The following is a 20,264-nucleotide window of genomic DNA, read 5'->3' as shown; positions in this document are numbered from 1 at the left end:
TCGATGAGCGCGCTTTCCTATTTTGGATCCAAGTTGGCACTGATAATGAACTGTTTGGATGAGTCGCCAGGCACAAAATCAACCGCTTTAGTGTCATCACTTGACTTGAATTTCAAGCCGGTTCATGTTCCGTGGTTGGCTTCTTCAAAGACGTCATGTCTGCCGGGTCAACATTATCTTTATAAAACTTTAATTCCTCTGTTGCACAAACAGACTCAGCATACGCAGCATCACCTTCTTCACATTCCAGGGCTATTTTCCGGCTTCCATGTACTGTGATGGTGCCTTTATAACCCGGCATCTTGAGCTGCAGATATACATAACACGGCCGGGCCATGAACTTGGCATAGGCCGGCCGTCCAAATAGGGCATGATATGGGCTTTTGATCTTAACCACTTCAAAAGTTAACTTCTCACCCTAGAATTGTATTCATCCCCAAAGGCTACTTCCAGCTCAATCTTTCCAACTGGGTATGCCGATTTACCAGGTACAACACCATGAAAAACAATGTTGGACTGTTTAAGACTCTTGTCAGTCAATCCCATGCGACGAAATGTCTCATAATAGAGGATGTTGATGCTACTGCCTCTGTCCATGAGTACCTTAGTAAACTTATATCCACCAACCTGAGGCGCCACCATCAAAGCCAAGTGACCCGGATTATCAACCCGGGGAGGGTGATCCTCCCTACTCCACACAATAGGTTGTTCTGACCATCTCAAATAATGTGGAACCGCCAGCTCAACAGTGTTTACAACCCTCTTATGAAGTTTCTGGTCCCTCTTGCACAAACTAGTGGTAAATACATGGTATTGCCCACTGTTCAGCTATTTTGGGTTACTCTGTTACCCGGACTGCTACTGTTGTTGCTGCTGATTACTTTGGCCGGACTGCTGATTATAACGACCTTAGTTACCCAGATGACCCTAGCCGTGAAAACCGACTCCGCCTGGGCCGGCGCCCGGGCCATGAAAGCCGTCTCCGCCTGAACCACCACCAGGACCGTGGCTGCCATCAAACATGTTGGAATTTTTAAACGCCTTCATAATTGTACAATCCTTCCATAAATGGGTAGCTGGCTTCTCCCGGGTGCCGTGTCTAGGATAGGGTTCATTCAATAGTTGCTCCAGGGTGGGACCTGACCCGGCTGATCGAGGCGATGCCCTCCCCTTGCGCCGTTGGTTGTTGCCATGTGTATTGGTGTTAGCCATGAACTCGTTAGCCTTACGTTTATTACCTCCTTGATTCGCCAGGTTATGCTGGTGACCCTTGCCATTGCCGTTCTTTTTTCCTTTCCCTGCCTTCTCTTCATCAGATGTGGGATCCTTGGTACTATCTGAATCAGCATACTTGACCAGAGCCGCCATCAACTGGCCCATGTCATGACAATCACGCTTGAGCCACCCCAGCTTCTACTTCAGAGGTTCAAAACGGCAATTTTCTCCAACATTAAGACCGCAGAGCCGGCATCCATCTTATCAGATGAGTATATTATCTCCTTGACCCAGCGCACCCAATGGGTCATGGACTCACCCTCCTCTTGCTTACAGTTAGTTAAGTCCACGATTGACATGGGTTGCTTATAGGTGTCCTTGAAGTTCTGAATGAACCGGGCTTTTAACTCCGCCCATGGGCCGATGGAGTTGGGTGGAAACCCTTTCAACCAAGTGCGAGCTATTCCATCCAACATCATAGTGAAATATTTAGCCATTGCTGCGTTGCTGACCTCCAATAGCTCCATCGCCATCTCATAACTCTCAATCCATACCCCAGGCTGCAAGTCGGCCGTGTAGTTAGGCACCTTACGAGGCCCCTTAAAATCTTTTGGCAAGCGCTCATTATGTAGAGCTGGCACCAGGCAAGGGACACCTCCTGTCCTTGTGGCCACTCCGGCCTCGACAAAAGTTGCTAGATAAACCGGAAAAACTTGATGAGCCGCCTACTCAGCTGCCGGTTGAACCGCCCGCTCAGCTTCCTGACGGATCCTCTCCTGATCCCCTAAGTTCAAAGCTTCGTCCTGAGCCGGGTCATGCCTGCGCGGTTGGTTACAGCATTGGGCATTGCTTGACATAGCTGCTGAATCCATATGCCTGCTATAGCTCGGGCTCCGGCTTGGGCGAGGGGTTGAATGGATCCTGTCTCGACTATAAGAATACGCATACTGTTGCGCCAGGGTTGTCTGAAGAAGTTCTCTGACCCTTCGTGTTTCGATCGCCGTTGGAGAGTCGCCTTCCATTGGGAGAGCCGCCAGACGGGCCGACGCAGCAATTAAATTATCCAACGGGTTAGAGAAGTGACCTGGTGGTACTGGCGTGTAATGAGGCGGAGCTGTATTCATACGGGGTAGTTCCATGGCCCTTGGCTGAACCGGCGCCCCCGCCCTGGGTGTTGTGATCCGGTTTGCCTCCGGCGGGTTCTTGGGACCGGCCCCGGGTGTGTGGAAAAGGTTCCTAGGATCGTAAGCCAGAGGTAGACATGACTAAGTTTTCTGGTGTCTTCTCCTCATGACATCATTTGACGCGTTCAGATCCACCGAGAGCCGGAAAGTCTCTGGTTGAAGCTACTGAGCCCGGGCATCCAAAGCCGCCCGTTCCACAGCCATCCTGACTTCTTCTGCTGCTAAATTTTCCTTGGCCCGTGCCATCTGTTCGCGTAGTCGTGCCACCTCCGCGTCATGTTGAGCCTTATCCGCCGGCTCCACTACAACAGTTAACAGAGCCGTCAACTTATCCATGAGGTCCATTATTATCTGAGCCAGAGGGCGCACGGGGTCTCCTGACCTGGCTGCCGCCGACCCGATGGTTATTGTTGCTGCAGCCGTAGAGTTTTGCTCGGGTTGAGTGCCAACCATGAAGACTCCGGCTCGATTCGGCGGCTCAGAGGGGTCCGGAATACCGCTGCCATCGGAACAAACCCCAAGCATGCCATCTTGCAGCTGATACAAAGAATATGTCTCGCATGTTGATTACGTAGCGTCAGAACAGATGGCCGTCTCACCACCGTCTATCGATCCTTCAGAAAACTCCGCTCCATGGATGCAACCCACGAAGGCACGCCTCAAGGCCAGTTGAGCCCGAGCGGGTCTCGCTCGCTGAGCTGTCCCGATGAGGTCAGTGCAGATGTCCGGCTCAGGGCCCAGCTCGCCGATCCGACCAATGAAGACGTGGATTCCGCCAAAGGGGACCCGGTACCTGTACTCGATTGAGCCGGCGTTGGGGCCCCAGCCTTCGCCGTCGATGTAGAGTTTGCCGCGACGACTCTTGGTCATCTGGCCCACAGCGTATCCCTTGAGCCCTTCGAAGTTGCCCTTCAAGAACTCAAATCCACCGTGCGCGGGCCCCACGGTGGGCGCCAACTATCGTGCAATTGTCACGGCAGATGTCCTAGCAAAAGGACTTAGTCGTAGGGCCATCGCAACTGGGAAGCTTAAAGGGGTTGATCGGGACAAAGGACACGAGAGGTTTATACTGGTTCGCCCCCTTATGGTGAAGGTAAGGTGTCGGTGTCAAAACCGGCAGATCTAGGGTAGGGGGTCTCGAACTGTGCATCTAAGGCGGATGGTAACAGGAGGCAGGGAACACGATGTCTTACCCAGGTTCGGGCCCTCTTGATGGAGGTAAAACCCTACGTCCTGCTTGATTAATATTGATGATATGGGTAGTACAAGAGTAGATCTACCACGAGATCAGAGAGGCTAAACCCTAGAAGCTAGCCTATGGTATGATTGTATGTTATTGTTGTGTCCTACGGACTAAAACCCTCCGGTTTATATAGACACCAGAGAGGGTTAGGGTTACACAAGGTCGGTTACAAAGGAGGAGATATCCATATCCGTACTGCCTAGCTTGCCTTCCACGCCAAGTAGAGTCCCATCCGGACACGAGACGAAGTCTTCAATCTTGTATCTTCATAGTCTAATAGTCCGGCCAAAGGATATAGTCCGGCTGTCCGGAGACCCCCTAATCCAGGACTCCCTCAGTAGCCCCTGAACCAGGCTTTCAATGACGATGAGTCCGGCACGCAGTATTGTCTTCGGCATTGCAAGGCGGGTTCCTCCTCCGAACACATCACAGAAGAATTTGAATACAAGGATAGTGTCCAACCCTGCAAAATAAGTTCCACATACCATCATAGAGAGAATAATATTTCCACAAATCCAACTTGCTGACTTGTTTTGGCAACATGACATTATGCCATGGCCCGGTGATTATTCGAACCGTTTCCTTTAACTAGCCCCGCACATAACATAAGGCAGTTTTTTGACACGTCTTGTCAAAGCAGAGATCGTGTCCCCCTTATTACAGGATTCTCATCAATACGGGCGTGGGTAACCCAACCGCGCCATTGATTACGGCGCTTGGGGGATAAGCGAGTTTTACCAGGTGAAGGAGTCCTGGATTAGGGGGTGTTCGGGTAGCCGGACTATACCTTCAGCTGGACTCCTGGACTATGAAGATACAAGATTGAAGACTTCGTCCCGTGTCCGGATGGGACTTTCCTTGACGTGTAAGGCAAGCTTGGCAATGCAGATATTCAAGATCTCCTACCATTGTAACCGACTCTGTGTAACCCTAACCCTATCCGGTGTCTATATAAACCGGAGGGTTGTAGTCCGTAGGCAATCAACTCCATACACGACAATCATACCATAGGCTAGCTTCTAGGGTTTAGCCTCCTTGATCTCGTGGTAGATCTACTCTTGTACTACCCATATCATCAATATTAATCAAGCAGGAGTAGGGTATTACCTCCATCGAGAGGGCCCGAACCTGGGTAAAACAAAGTGTCCCCTGTCTCCTGTTACCATCCGGCCTAGACGCACAGTTCGGGACCCCCTACCCGAGATCCGCCGGTTTTGACACCGACATTGGTGCTTTCATTGAGAGTTCCTCTGTGCCGTCACAATCAGGAAGGATGCCTCTTCCCGTCTTTAAAGACGGTGTCGTTGCTAAGGGAGCCTTGGCTGTTGGCCAGACCCTCCGGCTAGGTGGTTTCCTCATGACCACCTGTTCAGCTGTTGCGCCGACGGTGACCTCTTGGGTCATCAAAAGCAACCTACACGTCAGCTCGGAGCTCGTCGAGCAGCTAGATCCAATGGAGCTCTCTTCCGTAAACAAGCTCTTGGATCGCATCGCTGCCCTAGGGGTCGCTACGGATTACAACCAGGTTGGGCTTAAACCCGATCTAAGAGAAATTAACTCTCCCCAAGTCACCCACCATGTTGCCGTGGTAGAGGCGCAGTGCGGCGACCCTTCATCTATTTTAAGGACTAGCTACATCCGAATTCCCGACTCCTCCAAGCCGGATACCCGCGGAGGGGAGGATGTAACTCAAGACCTGAGCTTAGGATCAGGCAACGGGCTAGATTCGTTGGACAACATCCAAGAATCCGAACTTCAGAGTTCGGAAACTCTTCGGCCTCCGAATCTTGGATTGGGTGAGGTTTCAGATTCAACGACACCCGCCCACCCGAACATAAGCGATCTCTCCCAAATCAGGCAGAGGCCCGAGGAAACAGTACATCATTACTGGGCCAGATTCCTCCTGGTTATGAACAGGATAAAGGATTGCCGCGAGGAAGACGCAATCTCAATTTTCTGCAGTAATTGCACGGACGAGGGAATCCTTAACGCTGTAAGTCATCGTGATATTACACGCTTCGCTGACTTGGCGTCCATAGTACAAAAATATTGTGCGATGGAAAGCGCCTGGAAAACCGAAATAAAATTTTGGGATAATCTGGCCTTGAATAGTAATCCCGTCCGAACTAAGAGGGTGCATCATCATAGGACACCCGGGATAAGCACCAAAAAGCCAAAACCCTCTACAGGGCATGGAACCGTACTGGAAAGGTGGCTTGATGGACCCTGTAGAATTCACAGTACAGAGGACGCCACACCAACTCACAGCCTCAGAGCATGTTGGATACTCCAGCAGGTGGCCAAAATCGGCGAGGACCTCTTAAGCCTGGAGGCCACAGAAAGCCAGCCCGAGGACACCAGTACCGTTCTCACAGTCTTCGAGACTTTCGCATCAAACAATGTGCGAAAAAGAACACTCCTCAGCCCCGCCGAAGTTTATCAAGTTGCAACAATAAATCCATGGAGTGACACTGCTATTACCTTCAACGCAAGTGATGAACCTAAATTCCAAACAGCCCGAGCACCAGCCACATTGGTCCTCAGTCCCATAGTGGACGGCTTTCGCCTCACCAAGGTGCTCATGGATGGAGGCAGCGGACAGAACCTCATTTATGAGGAAACCCTTCAAAAAATGGAAATAGATTGGAGCCGCGTCAAGCGAAGCAGCACAACCTTTAGAGGAATAATCCCCAGTCGGGAAGCGCGCTGCACAGGAAAAATCACACTACATGTGGTGTTCGGCACGCCGGATAATTACAGGTCCGAAGAAGTCACGTTTCAAGTGGCCCCGTTTAAAAGCGGACATCACGCTTTACTGGGACGGGAAGTATTCAGAATCTTCCAAGCAATACCCCATTACGGGTACATGAAGCTTAAGATGCCCGGGCCGAACGGAATTATCACTCTAGCTAGTAATCCAGACGTTGCACTCCGTGCCGAAAACAAGACGGCCGCATTAGCCCTTGAGGCACTATCCGAAGCCCTAGCGGCCGAGGAACTGACTGCGCTGCGCTCCACGGTTAACAGGGATGATGTGATACTCGATAAGAGATCCAAATCCACATCCTTCAAGCCAGCTCACGAAATAGTCAAATTCCAGGTCCATCCAACGGACCCCAATAAAGCAGCTTCCATCGGGGCACGACTGAGCCCTGATGTAGACGCCGCACTGCGAGAGTTCCTACGAGAGAACTGGGACATTTTCGCCTGGCACCCTTCAGACATGCCAGGGATCCCACGCAAGCTGGCCGAACATAGCCTAAATATCCTAAAAGGATTCAAACCTGTCAAACAAGCCCTTCAGTGTTTTTCCGAACCCAAGAGACAGGCTATGGGAGAGGAGCTAGCAAAGCTATTGGAGGCCGGATTCATTAGAGACATAAAACATCCGGACTGGCTAGCAAACTTGGTGATGGTACCAAAGAAGGACAAATCCTAGCGCCTGTGTGTCGATTTTAAAGACCTTAACAAGGCTTGCCCAAAGGATCCCTTCCCCCTCCCCCGTATAGATCAAATTATTGATGCCACCGCAGGACACGACTCGTTGTGTTTCCTCGACGCATACTCCGGCTACCATCAAATCAAGATGGCAGAATTAGACCAAGCTGCAACAGCATTATCACACCATACGGCCCATTCTGCTTCAACACAATGCCCTTCGGGCTGAAAAACGCCGGTGCAACATATCAGCGCATGATCTAGACATGTCTGGCAAATCAGATCGGCAAAACAGTGGAGGCGTATGTGGATGATGTGGTCGTCAAATCAAGACATGTCGAATCTCTAATAGACGACTTGAGGCTTACTTTCGATAACCTCCGAAAATACGATATCAAGCTCAACCCGGAAAAATGCGTCTTCGGCGTTCCAGCCGGAAAGCTCTTGGGCTTCATTGTATCCGGTAGAGGAATTGAAGCTAATCCAGCCAAGATCCGAGCTTTTTCACAATTGGATATCCCAAAGGACCTCAAACAAATACAAAAATTAACTGGATGCGTGGCGGCTTTAAGCCGCTTCATCTCCCGCTTGGGAGAAAAGGCACTACCCCTCTATCGCCTCCTTCGGCGCACCGAACACTTCGAGTGGACGGAGGCCGCCACGGCCGGACTTGATGAAATAAAAGCCATATTGGCAACAAACCCAGTCTTGGCCGCGCCGAACACCGGCGAACCAATGTTATTGTACATTGCAGCAACACATCAAGTTGTCAGCGCAGTGCTCGTTGTCGAGCGGGAAACGGACGGACACAAATTCCCCCTTCAAAGGCCGGTCTACTACGTATCCACTGTCCTCACTCCATGCAAATCACGGTACCCGCATTATCAAAAGATTGCATACACGGTATTCATGGCATCCCAGAAGCTACGCCACTACTTTCAAGAGTGTTCCATAACAGTAGCCTCGGAAATACCACTCAACGATATTATCAACAACCGTGACGCAACGGGCCGGATTGCAAAATGGGCCATCGAGCTTCTCCCGTTCGATATAACCTATAAGCCATGGCGAGCTATTAAATTGCAAGTTTTGGCCGACTTCGTCGCAGAATGGACGGAGGCCGGGCTCCCTAAAGAGTACGGCACATATTCAAACTGGATTATGCATTTCGACGGCTCCAAAATGTTGGCCGGACTGGGGGCTGGCGTCGTCCTGACGTCCCCCACAGGAGACACAGTCCAATATGTGCTCCAGATCATGTACATGGATTCCAACAATGCAGCCGAATATGAGGCCCTCCTACATGGTCTCCGGATAGCAGTATCCATGGGTATCCAGCGCCTAGAGGTACGCGGGGATTCAAACCTCGCAATATCCCAAATAAATGGAGACTTCGACGCCAAGGACCCAAAAATGGCAGCTTACCGCAACGCCATCCTAAAAATGTCAACTCGGTTCGAAGGGCTGGAGTTTCACCATATAGCCCAAGAAAACAATCAAGCAGCGGACGTCCTGGCATGCATCGGAGCAAAACACGATGTAGTCCCCCCCAACATCTTTTTGGAAAGATTGTTCAAGCCATCCGTAACATGGGAGGGGGAACCCGTAAATAACAGCCCGGACCCAGCCGCACGACTTGACGCCGAACAATCTGACACAATTGGAGGCTCTGCCAATGAAATTACACCTTCAGCCCACGTAATAATGGCGGTCATCGCCCCGTGGACAGAACCATTCCTAGCCTACCTTACTAGGCAGGAACTCCCGGAGGACCAAAACGAGGCCCGCTGCATAGTGCGGCGATCTAAAGCCTATAGAGTCCATGAGGGAGAGCTTTACAAGAAAAGCACTACTGGAGTCCTTCAAAGGTGCATCTCCGAAGAGGAAGGGCGGAACCTTCTGGCTGAAATTCATGCCAGACTCAGTGGTCACCACGCCGCTGCTCGGTCCCTTGTTAGCAAGGCTTTCCGTACAGGCTTTTATTGGCCAACGGCCTGGGCAGACGCTCAGGACTTAGTCCAACGATGCGCTGGTTGCCAACTTTTTGCCAACAAAAGCCATATGCCACCCACCGCAGTCCAAACTATACCCATCACCTAGCCTTTTCCGGTCTGGGGGCTTGACATGGTCGGACCCCTTAAAGGTGGGACCGATAGGAAAAAATACTTACTGGTCATGGTGGACAAATTCACCAAATGGATAGAAGCCAAGCCTATTAAAACGGCCGAATCCGGACCTGTGATAGACTTCATATCCGGGGTGGTACACCGCTATGGCTTCCCCCACAGCATCATAACTGATAATGGTACAAACTTACCGCCGACGAGGTAAAACTCTGGTGCAAAAACATGGGCATCAAGCTCGATTATGCTTCCGTCTATCACCCACAAACCAACGGCCAGGTCGAACGTGCAAATGGTCTTATAATGAGCGGCATTAAATCCAGACTAGTGCGGTCCCTCAAGGAATCTAACACGCACTGGGTAGAGGAGCTCGACTCTGTGTTATGGGGGCTGCGGACCACGCCAAATCGCACCACCGGATACACACCATTTTTTATGGTGTACGGCGCAGAGGCAGTTCTGCCCTGCGACATAATTCATGACTCACCTAGAGTGCGCATGTACAAAGAAAGAGAAGCCGAGCTCGATCGGCAGGACAACTTGGACGCCCTGGAGGAAGAGCGCGATGTGGCAAAATCCCGTTCCGCATTTTATCAACAGCAGGCCCAAAGATATCAAAGCAGAGAAGTACGGGCAAAAAATTACAATGTTGGCAAACTAGTTCTACGCCTGCCGGATAAGAAAAAGGACAAACTCAAGCCCAAGTGGGAAGGTCCATTCATAATCGACCAAGTCCTGACTGGCGGGGCGTACCGCCTGCGAGATGCGTCGGATAACCGACTCGAGCCGAACACGTGGAATGCCACCCGTCTCCGAAGATTCTATGCCTAGCGCTAGACTCTATGTTCGTCTCCTTCCTCTGTCCATTTTTTGCATTTTTCTGTCTTACATTTCTCTCCTTCCCCTCTTTTCTTTTATAGCCCTTAAAGGCTTATCTAGTGACGCGTGACTCGCGCTCATTAAACCTGGGGGCTTCTTTAACAGAAGCTTATTTATACGGGCTTCACGCCCAACACATGCGTCAAACTTCCGCATGTACCTTTTTCTTCACCATTATATGCATCGATATGACTTAAGTTTTGGCCAAGCTGGGTTGACTGGCTCCTGTGCTTACCCCTACGATCCCGATTGTTCGGCTAGGTGGTAAAGGGAGCACCTCTGCGATTGTTACTGCCGGGTCAGCCGGATGTGTACCTCAGACTGGGTGAAGCCGAAAGCTAGCGTTCTTAAGGGAATATTCGGTCGGTGAGATAAAAGATGATCTTTTTTTTATATGCACCCCCAGATGCTTTTTTCTGCGTCTTTTTACGCAGACCGAACATGCACTTTAGGGCATGCCTCCCAGCGAAAGGAACCCCTAACGGAACTATTCTCTCTGGAAGATGTTTCTTACTAACCATGTAATATAACATAACTAGTTGGGCACTTGTCTGATAAAGCACTAATGACCCCTACGCCTGGTCTCCATGCATACCAGGGTTCTTATATAACCGCTATGGTATTCGGACACACTCCGGACCGTCAGGTCCCGAGGTCGAAGCGAAAAGGTCGGCAACGACAAAACGATCTACAATCCGGCTAGAAGGCATTACACATGTCAATTCAAAATTACATAGTCATTCTGACTGATTGTATTCCTCTTCTATACCATCTAACAGGCTGTCTAATTTACAGTCCTGCTGGGAATACTTCGCGGCCAACTCTACTTGGCCGTATACTAAGCTCACAGGGATCTCCTTCCCGTCAGGCCCCACTGGTCCGACCTCGGCCATGTGGTTTGGGTCAGACTTCGTAAAACGGGTCTTCACCATGGCCCAGGCTTCCCTAGCGCCTTGTCGGCAGGCCGATATCTTCCACAACCGGAAGCGCCGCCGAGCTCCCTTCAGCTTCTCCGCAAGCTCTCCAAGGCCCTCGGGCATGGAGTGGGCAGGCCATAAGGCTTGGGCAACACCTCGCATCTCCTGCCGAATTCGCTCGTGCAGTTGCATGAGTTCGGGAAGAAGGTCACCCATAGAACCGGGCATCTCCTCTGCAGGACGACCTGTGAGCATACCTACAGACATTACTCTGTTAGTCGACTTCTTCGCCGAACTCATTTTTCAAAGTTCGTTCAAGCACTTACTAAAAATGCCGCGTCGAAGCCGTTGATTCTCCTTCGTGGAGTCCGACAGCTGGCCACGAACATCTATAAGTTCGACGTCCAGCTTGGTGTTGGCATCCTGAAGATCATTCTTCTCTCGCCTCACCCTTGTCAACATACTCTCACCGGCCTTTAGCTGGCATAAGAGTTGTTGTTTGTCCGGATCGAATCCGGCGCCATCTGCAATATGATTTGTCAGATTTACACCCACACTGCACAATACTAATCTTTCGAAGTGTATCTTACCTGAGGGGGTCTCTTTGGATTCCCCTGCTGCGGCTAGTGCGGCCTCTAGTTGGGCCCTGCACTTTTCCAGCTCCTGGGACAGTACAGTATTCTTCTCTGTAAGGACCTGCATATTAAAAGATCCTTAAATCAGTTGCTCTAACTGTTTCAAGTCTCGGGGGCTACTGGTATATATATATTTGACCAAAATTTTCTTACCTGTATGTCTTTTACATACTGCTCCATGGCTCTGGCTAAACCATTTTGAGCGGCATGGAGGTACGCATCTCCCGAATTAAAGGCATCTAAAGCCTCTTGGGAGAAACAAGCGTCGCGTAGAACTATCCGGCGACGCCTGTGGTTCATGGCACTCTCCACTTCGGAATTTGTGGCAGACAGCCTATCCTCATCCTCTGTCAGAGGAGCGTCCGGTACGCGCCTTGTGCTCGCCTCCGCTTCCTGGCCAGCCGTTGGAGCCTGGCTGGTGGAGGCGCGATTGGCAACCTCTCCGGATGTAGTCCGGCGAGGTCTCTTCGTTCTAAAGATAGCACGAACGTTAATATGCCCTGACAGAATAACACTAGGGAAACAGAGGGTGCGCTATACCTTTGCGCCAGCATCTCAGTCCGGACTTCATTCCTTTTTGCCCCACGGGGCCCTGCGGCCCCTCGTTGGCTGGCCGCCGCAGGTTCAGCCTCCTGCCTTGGAAAACTCCCCTGCAAAACACGGTTGTCGTCAGAAACACCGGAATACGCGAGAGTGCAATCTCTCTCGAGGGAATGAGACTCCGGCTTCTGTCACCTGGGAGGCCGGGATTAACCCTGGGTAATCAGCCGTGATGGCTACCAAGGTATTGTCCTTGCTTAGCTGATGGAACACCCCGTCGATAAGCTCCACCGATATGTCCAGATACTCTTCGGAGTCCGGCTCGAGGGACCGTTCTGGGTCCTCGGGCTGTGGAGGGCGGCTGTTTATATCCTTTACCTCCTGTTGCAGTTCCTGCACTGAAGTCGTTAGACTACATATCTAACCGTGGGAGTATAGAACAAACAGGCAAGCGCAATTATTCACTTACCCAACTTGGAGGATCATACATAGTAAATCCGGCCTACGGATTGACGCGGAGGAATTCCTCCTTTTCTCCCTTATACAAAGAGGATAAGATCTTTACTAAGGCGGCGGCTGAGTCCGGCCCCTTACGACCGTAACGTGTGGCGTCATCCTCCCCGTTGAAATCCCACATGGGGTGGCCTCTATATTGAAGCGGCTGCACCCCCCGCATAATGCATGCGGCCATGACTCCAATCATGGTTAGTCCGGAATGAGCCAACAGTCTTATCCGTCCCATCAGGTAAAGGACGTCTCTGTCACTTTCTCTCTGAGAGCTCCGCGGACGCCAGCTCAAGCGTTTCTTCAATGGGGCACTGTTGAACTCAGGGAGACGGACCCGGATAGGGTCCGGTAGCGGGACGTCATCTATGTAAAACCATTCCGAAGGCCAGTCCTCGGACGCCTTCTTTGGGGTTCCGGATAGGTATCCGGTCCCGGCGATGCGCCATACTTCGGCTCCGCCCACTTGATATATAGACCCCTTTTCAGAACGGGGCACCAGGCAGAATAACCTCTTCCACAGCGCGAAATGAGCCTCCACGCCTAAAAATAGCTCGTAAAGGGCGACGAAACCTACGATGTGCAATACGGAGGCGGGCGTGAGATGGTGCAGCTGGAGGCCGTAGAACTCCAGAAGCCCGCGGAGAAACGGGTGAATTGGAAATCCCAGTCCCCTTATTAGATAGGGGACGAGGCACACCCACTCTCCTTTAGAAGGATTGGGGGTGCTCTCCGCTTGTTTTCCGCCATTATAGGTGGCGAGACTGGCTTGGACCGGGACCATGTATGCCTGAGGGAGGAATCCCTTGGCCTGAAGTGACGCTAACTTGCTATGCGGGATGGTGTAACTCTCCCAGTCCCCGGGTTTGGGACCGGAGGGGCGAGGGGAGGAGCTGCGACGGCTGGTCATGTTGGAATGGACCTTTGCTGGAAGCGCTCTGATGATAACTCGCGGAAAGGAGAAGATGTGGTTTGGACCTAAATCCCCATCCCATTAATAGGCGGCTTGTTTATACGGCTAGGGGTGTGGATGTAAAAACGCCCCGGCTTTTCGCATTTGTTTGAACACGTGGAAGACGGCCATTATTGGGCATGGAAGCCAAGGAGGACTACATTACAAAAATCGGACATTATTCCTACAAGTACACAAGATTTGGAGAAGAACCCGCCTTGCAATGCCGAACAAATATGCGCGCCGGACTCATCGTCATTAAAGCCTGGTTCGGGGGCTACTGAGGGAGTCCTGGATTAGGGGGTGTTCGGGTAGCCGGACTATACCTTCAGCCGGACTCCTGGACTATGAAGATACAAGATTGAAGACTTCGCCCCGTGTCCGGATGGGACTTTCCTTGACGTGTAAGCCAAGCTTGGCAATGCGGATATTCAAGATCTCCTACCATTGTAACCGACTCTGTGTAACCCTAACCCTATCCGGTGTCTATATAAACCGGAGAGTTGTAGTCCGTAGGCAATCAACTCCATACACGACAATCATACCATAGGCTAGCTTCTAGGGTTTAGCCTCCTTGATCTCGTGGTAGATCTACTCTTGTACTACCCATATCATCAATATTAATCAAGCAGGAGTAGGGTATTACCTCCATCGAGAGGGCCCGAACCTGGGTAAAACAAAGTGTCCCCTGTCTCCTGTTACCATCCGGCCTAGACGCACAGTTCGGGACCCCCTACCCGAGATCCGCCGGTTTTGACACCGACACCAGGCTAGTGGGGACGCATAGTTTCGTCCGCCCGTATAAAGGGATAAGGATTCAACTTTTCATCCACGTCTTCTTCCTCCTTTGCTCATCCATTTTCGCACACTCGAGCTCCAACACCCAAGTCCACATCCTTTCCCTCAACCTTCTCCAAACATGTCCGGAGCGGGAGGCAAATGGATGGCTTCCTCCGTTACGGAGGGACATATCAAGAAGCTGCGCGGAGCCGGATACTTAGCCACGAATATCACGCATCGGCTGCCCGCTGTGGGGCAGATCGTCCCTACCCCGGAACCTCATGAGAGGGTAGTTTTCCTCCACCACTTCCTCCGCGGACTGGGGTTTCCCCTCCATCCATTCGTCCGTGGTCTCATGTTCTACTACGGGCTGGACTTTCATGATCTGGACCCGAACTTCGTCCTCAACATTTCGGCGTTCATCGTCGTGTGTGAGGCTTTCCTCCGCATCCGGCCCCACTTCGGCCTGTGGTTAAAGACCTTCAATATCAAGCCGAAGGTGGTGGGAGGTCAACAAGCAGAATGCGGCGGAGCCATGGTGGGCAAGATGCCCAATGTTATATGGCTTGAAGGCTCCTTTGCGGAGACCATAAAGGGGTGTCAATCGGCGTGGTTCTACATCACCGAGCCGCGCGACGCCAAATGGGCGGCGCCCTCGAGTTTCAATCCGGATTCCCTACACGGCTCACTTCCTGGAAAGAGAAGGGCTTGTCGTGGGGTTCATCGGTGGAGCTGGATGGACTCCAGAAATGTATCTGGAGTATGGCAAGCAAGAAGCTCAAGCTTGTCAACATAGTCCAGGTCATGCTCATCCGCCGGATCCTCCCGTGTCAACAACGGGATTTTAACTTGTGGGAGTTCGACCCGGCCTAGCACCAGACTCTGAGTGAGCTCTTCGATACGACGCACAAGGACGTCCGGAAGGTGTTGTTCAAGGGCGCCGAGGTCCCTCCTTCTCTCGCCGAGGACCGCGGGCTAAGCGCAAAGCACCTAGCGCGTTCAGTGAGTTCAATACGTCTCGTAGGATATTTATTTCCCCTAGCTTAATCATGTGCGGGGTCTGATCTCCATGCCTTTGACAGGACTAGGTGGAGACGTCAGGGCAGATTAACTGTCCGACCCCTTTGGCCGAAGACATTGCGGGCGCTCTCCTGACGGAGATGCTGACTCCGGCTCCTTACAAGGTGCCAGAGAAGACCAAGAAGGCCAAGGGAACCCGAAAGAGTTCCTGACGCCAGGGTTTGTCGGACTTGTTGTTCGATAAATCCGCGGCGCACTCCTCCCCCAAAGACGAGGAGGAAGACGAAGACACTCCCCCTCCAGTCAGGGGAGACAAGAAAAGGAAGGCCGCCCCAACTGGGGGGCGAAGGGTCCAAGAAGGGAAGGACTCTCCTTCCAGACTACTCTACCACCGCCGCCGAAGGCGAAGATGAGTGGCTGCCCAGGGCCAAGCCCCTGGGGAAATCGTAAGTATTCGGATACCAGAGTAACTCATAGCATTCCTTTGTCGCACTGCTTCTCCTAACGCCGAATCATGACTATGCAGACCGCCACGAGCCCGTATCGACGTATCGTCGGACGGCTCCCTGGGCTCGTCGGATATGGATAGAGATCCACTTCTGACCGCCACCTTCCCTTGCCCTACGGACAACACCGAGGTATTGTCTCAAGAGGCACCGGGTCGGGGGGAGACAGTCCCGAAGGCGCCTCAAGGCGACCTTCCGGACTCCAGGAGTAGAGGGGACAAGGCCCCCGAGGGCTCTGAGTTTGGCCCTTAGCCGAACACCGCGCCGGAACCTCCAGCGGTTCCGGATTCGGGCAGGCGGCCTCCTTCCAAGTGGGGCAAGACGCCTGTGCCGGTGACCTCTGTCCATCCAGAGGCACCGGACAATCTGCAGGGAGCGCTTCGCAGCGCTTCCATCGACGAGGAGCACCGCACTATTATGAGTGCGGTGGTCCAGAAGGTTCAGTCCGCCAAGAGCGGACTGACTGAAGCCTGTGCCAGCCTTCTAACAGGCTTTGAGGTAAGTGTTAAAATATAGGAAAAATATTACCGCATAGACAGTAGCCCCTGATGCTCTGTTCGGTGTTCACAAAGAAAAGCCGAACAGAGGATCAAACAATATCACAGGAGTCTAATATAAGTATGTCAATATGCGTATGCAGACTTCGCTGCTGGCATCTGCCGCACTGACTGCGGAGGTCGCTGCACTGAAGCAGGACCTTAAAGGGTCCAAGGACGAGCTCGGCCTTGCCAAGAGGCAGCTCGAGGAGAACAAAGGTAACTAGTACCTAATCTATGGATATGCATAAAAAGAATGCGATTGCAAAATGACAGGATCATCGTATACTTGCCAGGAGCGACGACCGAGGTGGCGACCCTGAAGCAAGCGCTAACCGAGGCCGAAGACAAAGCAGCCAAGGAGCGCACCGAGCGGGAAAGGCAAGAGGCACGGGTGGGTGAGGGAGTCCTAGATTAGGGGTGTCTGGATAGCCGGACTATAACCTTTGGCCGGACTCTTGGACTATGAAGATACAAGATTGAAGACTTCGTCCCGTGTCCGGATGGGACTTTCCTTGGCGTGGAAGGCAAGCTTGGCAATACGGATATGTAGATCTCCTCCCATTGTAACCGACTCTGTGTAACCCTAGCCCTCTCCGGTGTCTATATAAACCGGAGGGTTTTAGTCCCTAGGACGAACAACAATCATACCATAGGCTAGCTTCTAGGGTTTAGCCTCTTTGATCTCGTGGTAGATCTACTCTTGTACTACCCATATCATCAAATTAATCAAGCAGGAGTAGGGTTTTACCTCCATCGGGAGGACCCGAACCTGGGTAAAAACATTGTGTCCCTTGTCTCCTGTTACCATCCGCCTAGACGCACAGTTTGGGACCCCCTACCCGAGATCCGCCGGTTTTGACACCGACATTGGTGCTTTCATTGAGAGTTCCTCTGTGTCGTCACCTTTAGGCCCGATGGCTCCTCCGATCATCAACAACGATGCGGTCCAGGGTGAGACCTTTCTCCCCGGACAGATCTTCGTGTTCGGCGGCTTTGCACTGTGGGCTAATTCGCTTGGCCATCTGGAGCAGATTGAAAGCTACTCCCCTGGCCATCAGGTCAGATTTGGAAGTTTGAACTACACGGCCGACATTCGCGGAGACTTGATCTTCGACGGATTCGAGCCACAGCCGAGCGCGCCGCACTGTCACGATGGGTATGACCTAGCTCTGCCGCCGAACAGTACCCTAGAGGCCGCGCCCGCATCAGCTCCGACCCTTAGCTCGGAGCCAACTGCGCCGATCGAGGACGGGTGGCTAGACACCGCCTCGGGGGCTGCAGTCTCAACGGTGATCGAGCCAAACACCAGCCTCATCCTCTACGAAGCCCGTGACTCCAAGGTGCTGGACTCTTTTCCGGACTCCGAACCTTCGGCGCCCCTGCCAATCGAATCCGATTGGGCGTCGATCATGGAATTCACCGCCGTGGATATCTTTCAGCACTCGCCCTTCGGCAACATTCTGAATTCACTAAGGTCTCTCTCTTTGTCAGGAGAGCCCTAGCCGGACTATGGCCAACAGGATTGGGATGCGGACGACGAAGAAATTCGACGCCCACCCACCACCCACTTCGTAGCCATTGTCGATGATCTAACCGACATGCTCGACTTCGACTCCGAAGATATCGACGGTATGGATGACGATGTAGGAGACGAACATGAACCAACGCCTATAGGGCACTGGAAAGCCACCTCGTCATATGACATATATATGGTGGATACACCCAAAGAAGGCAATGGCGACGGAACAACGGGGGACGACCCCTCCAAGAAGCAACCCAAGCGCCGGTGTCAGCGGCGCCGCTCTAAGTCCCGCCAAAGCAAAAATGGTGATGCCGGCACGGGAGATAATAACACCTCGGACAGTGTCGAAGACAATTCCCTCCAGCAAGATTCAGCGCAGGAGGATGGAGAAGCCAGCCCCCCTGAGAGAGCGGCAGACAGAGAAGAAGAGGATGATAATTACATGCCTCCCTCCGAAGACGAGGCAAGCCTCGGCGACGACGAATTTGTCGTGCCTGAGGATCCCGTCGAACAAGAGCACTTTAAGCGCAGGCTTATGGCCACGGCGAGTAGCCTTAAGAAAAAACAGCAACAGCTTAGAGCTGATCAAGACTTGCTAGCCGACAGATGGACGGAAGTCCTTGCGGCCGAGGAATACGAACTCGAACGCCCCTCCAAGAGCTACCCAAAGCGCAGGTTGCTACCCCGTTTAGAGGAGGAAGCACTTAAGCCTACATCACCAGCGCATGATGCGGCTGACCGGCCACCTCACGGCCGCGACAGAGAGTCCTCCCGGCCCTCCACTCAAGCCGCACCCCAGTGTCGCTCAAAAAACACCAAGGCACGGGGAAATGCGCTAGACCTGCGAGATATGTTGGAAGACAGGGCAAGGCAAACAAGATCGATCTACGGATTGCGCGGGCACCCCACGACACGAGACGATAACCGTCACGCCGGATATAGTAAATCCAGCCGGGCCGAACACAGCAGACAAAGCTCATTTGAGCTACGTCGTGATATAGCCCAGTACAGAGGCGCCGCACACCCACTATGCTTCACAGATGAAGTAATGGATCATCAAATCCCAGAGGGTTTCAAACCCGTAAACATTGAATCATACGATGGCACAACAGATCCTGCGGTATGGATCGAGGACTATCTCCTTCATATCCACATGGCCCGTGGCGATGATCTACACGCCATCAAATACCTCCCACTCAAGCTTAAAGGACCAGCTCGGCATTGGCTTAACATCCTGCCAGGAGAATCAATTGGTTGTTGGGAGGACCTGGAAGCCGCATTCCTCGACAATTTCCAAGGCACTTATGTGCGACCACCAGACGCCGATGACCTGAGCCACATAATTCAGCAACCAAAAGAATCTGCCAGACAATTCTGGACACGGTTCCTAACCAAGAAAAATCAAATCGTCGACTGTCCGGACGCAGAGGCCCTAGCAGCCTTCAAGCATAACATCCGTGATGAGTGGCTTGCCCGGCACCTTGGACAGGAAAAGCCGAAATCTATGACAGCCCTCACGACACTCATGACCCGCTTTTGCACGGGAGAAGACAGCTGGCTGGCTCGTAGCAATAACATGACCAAGAGCCCTGGTAATTCAGATACCAAGGACAGCAATGGCAGGCCGCGTCGCAACAAGCACAAGCACCGCATTAACAGCGACAACGCTGAAGATACGACAGTTAATGCCGGATTCAGAGGCTCTAAGCCCGGTCAGCGGAAAAAGCCATTTAAGAGGAACACTCCGGGCCCGTCCAGTTTGGACCGTATACTTGATCGCTTGTGCCAGATACATGGCACCCTCGAAAAACCAGCCAATCACACCAACAGGGATTGTTGGGTGTTCAAGCAGGCCGGCAAGTTAAATGCCGAAAACAGAGACAAGGGGCTGCACAGTGATGAGGACGAAGAGCCCTGGCCGCCGAACAATAGTGGACAGAAGGGCTTCCCCCCACAAGTGCGGACGGTGAACATGATATACACAACCCACATCCCAAAAAGGGAGCGAAAGCGTGCACTCAGGGACGTATACGCGTTGGAGCCAGTCGCCCCAAAGTTCAACCCATGGTCCTCCTGCCCGATCACTTTTGATCGAAGGGACCACCCCACTAGCATCCGCCATGGCGGATTCACCACATTAGTTCTAGACCCAATCATTGACGGATTTCACCTCACTAGAGTCCTTATGGACGGCGACAGCAGCCTGAACCTGCTTTATCAGGATACAGTGCGGAAAATGGGCATAGATCCCTCAAGGATTAAACCCA

The sequence above is a fragment of the Triticum urartu genome, chromosome 5 (assembly GCF_003073215.2).
Source record: "Triticum urartu cultivar G1812 chromosome 5, Tu2.1, whole genome shotgun sequence".
NCBI classification, from domain to species: domain Eukaryota; kingdom Viridiplantae; phylum Streptophyta; class Magnoliopsida; order Poales; family Poaceae; genus Triticum; species Triticum urartu.
The sequence above is the reverse complement of the archived record's forward strand: the minus strand, read 5'-3'. Positions refer to the sequence as shown.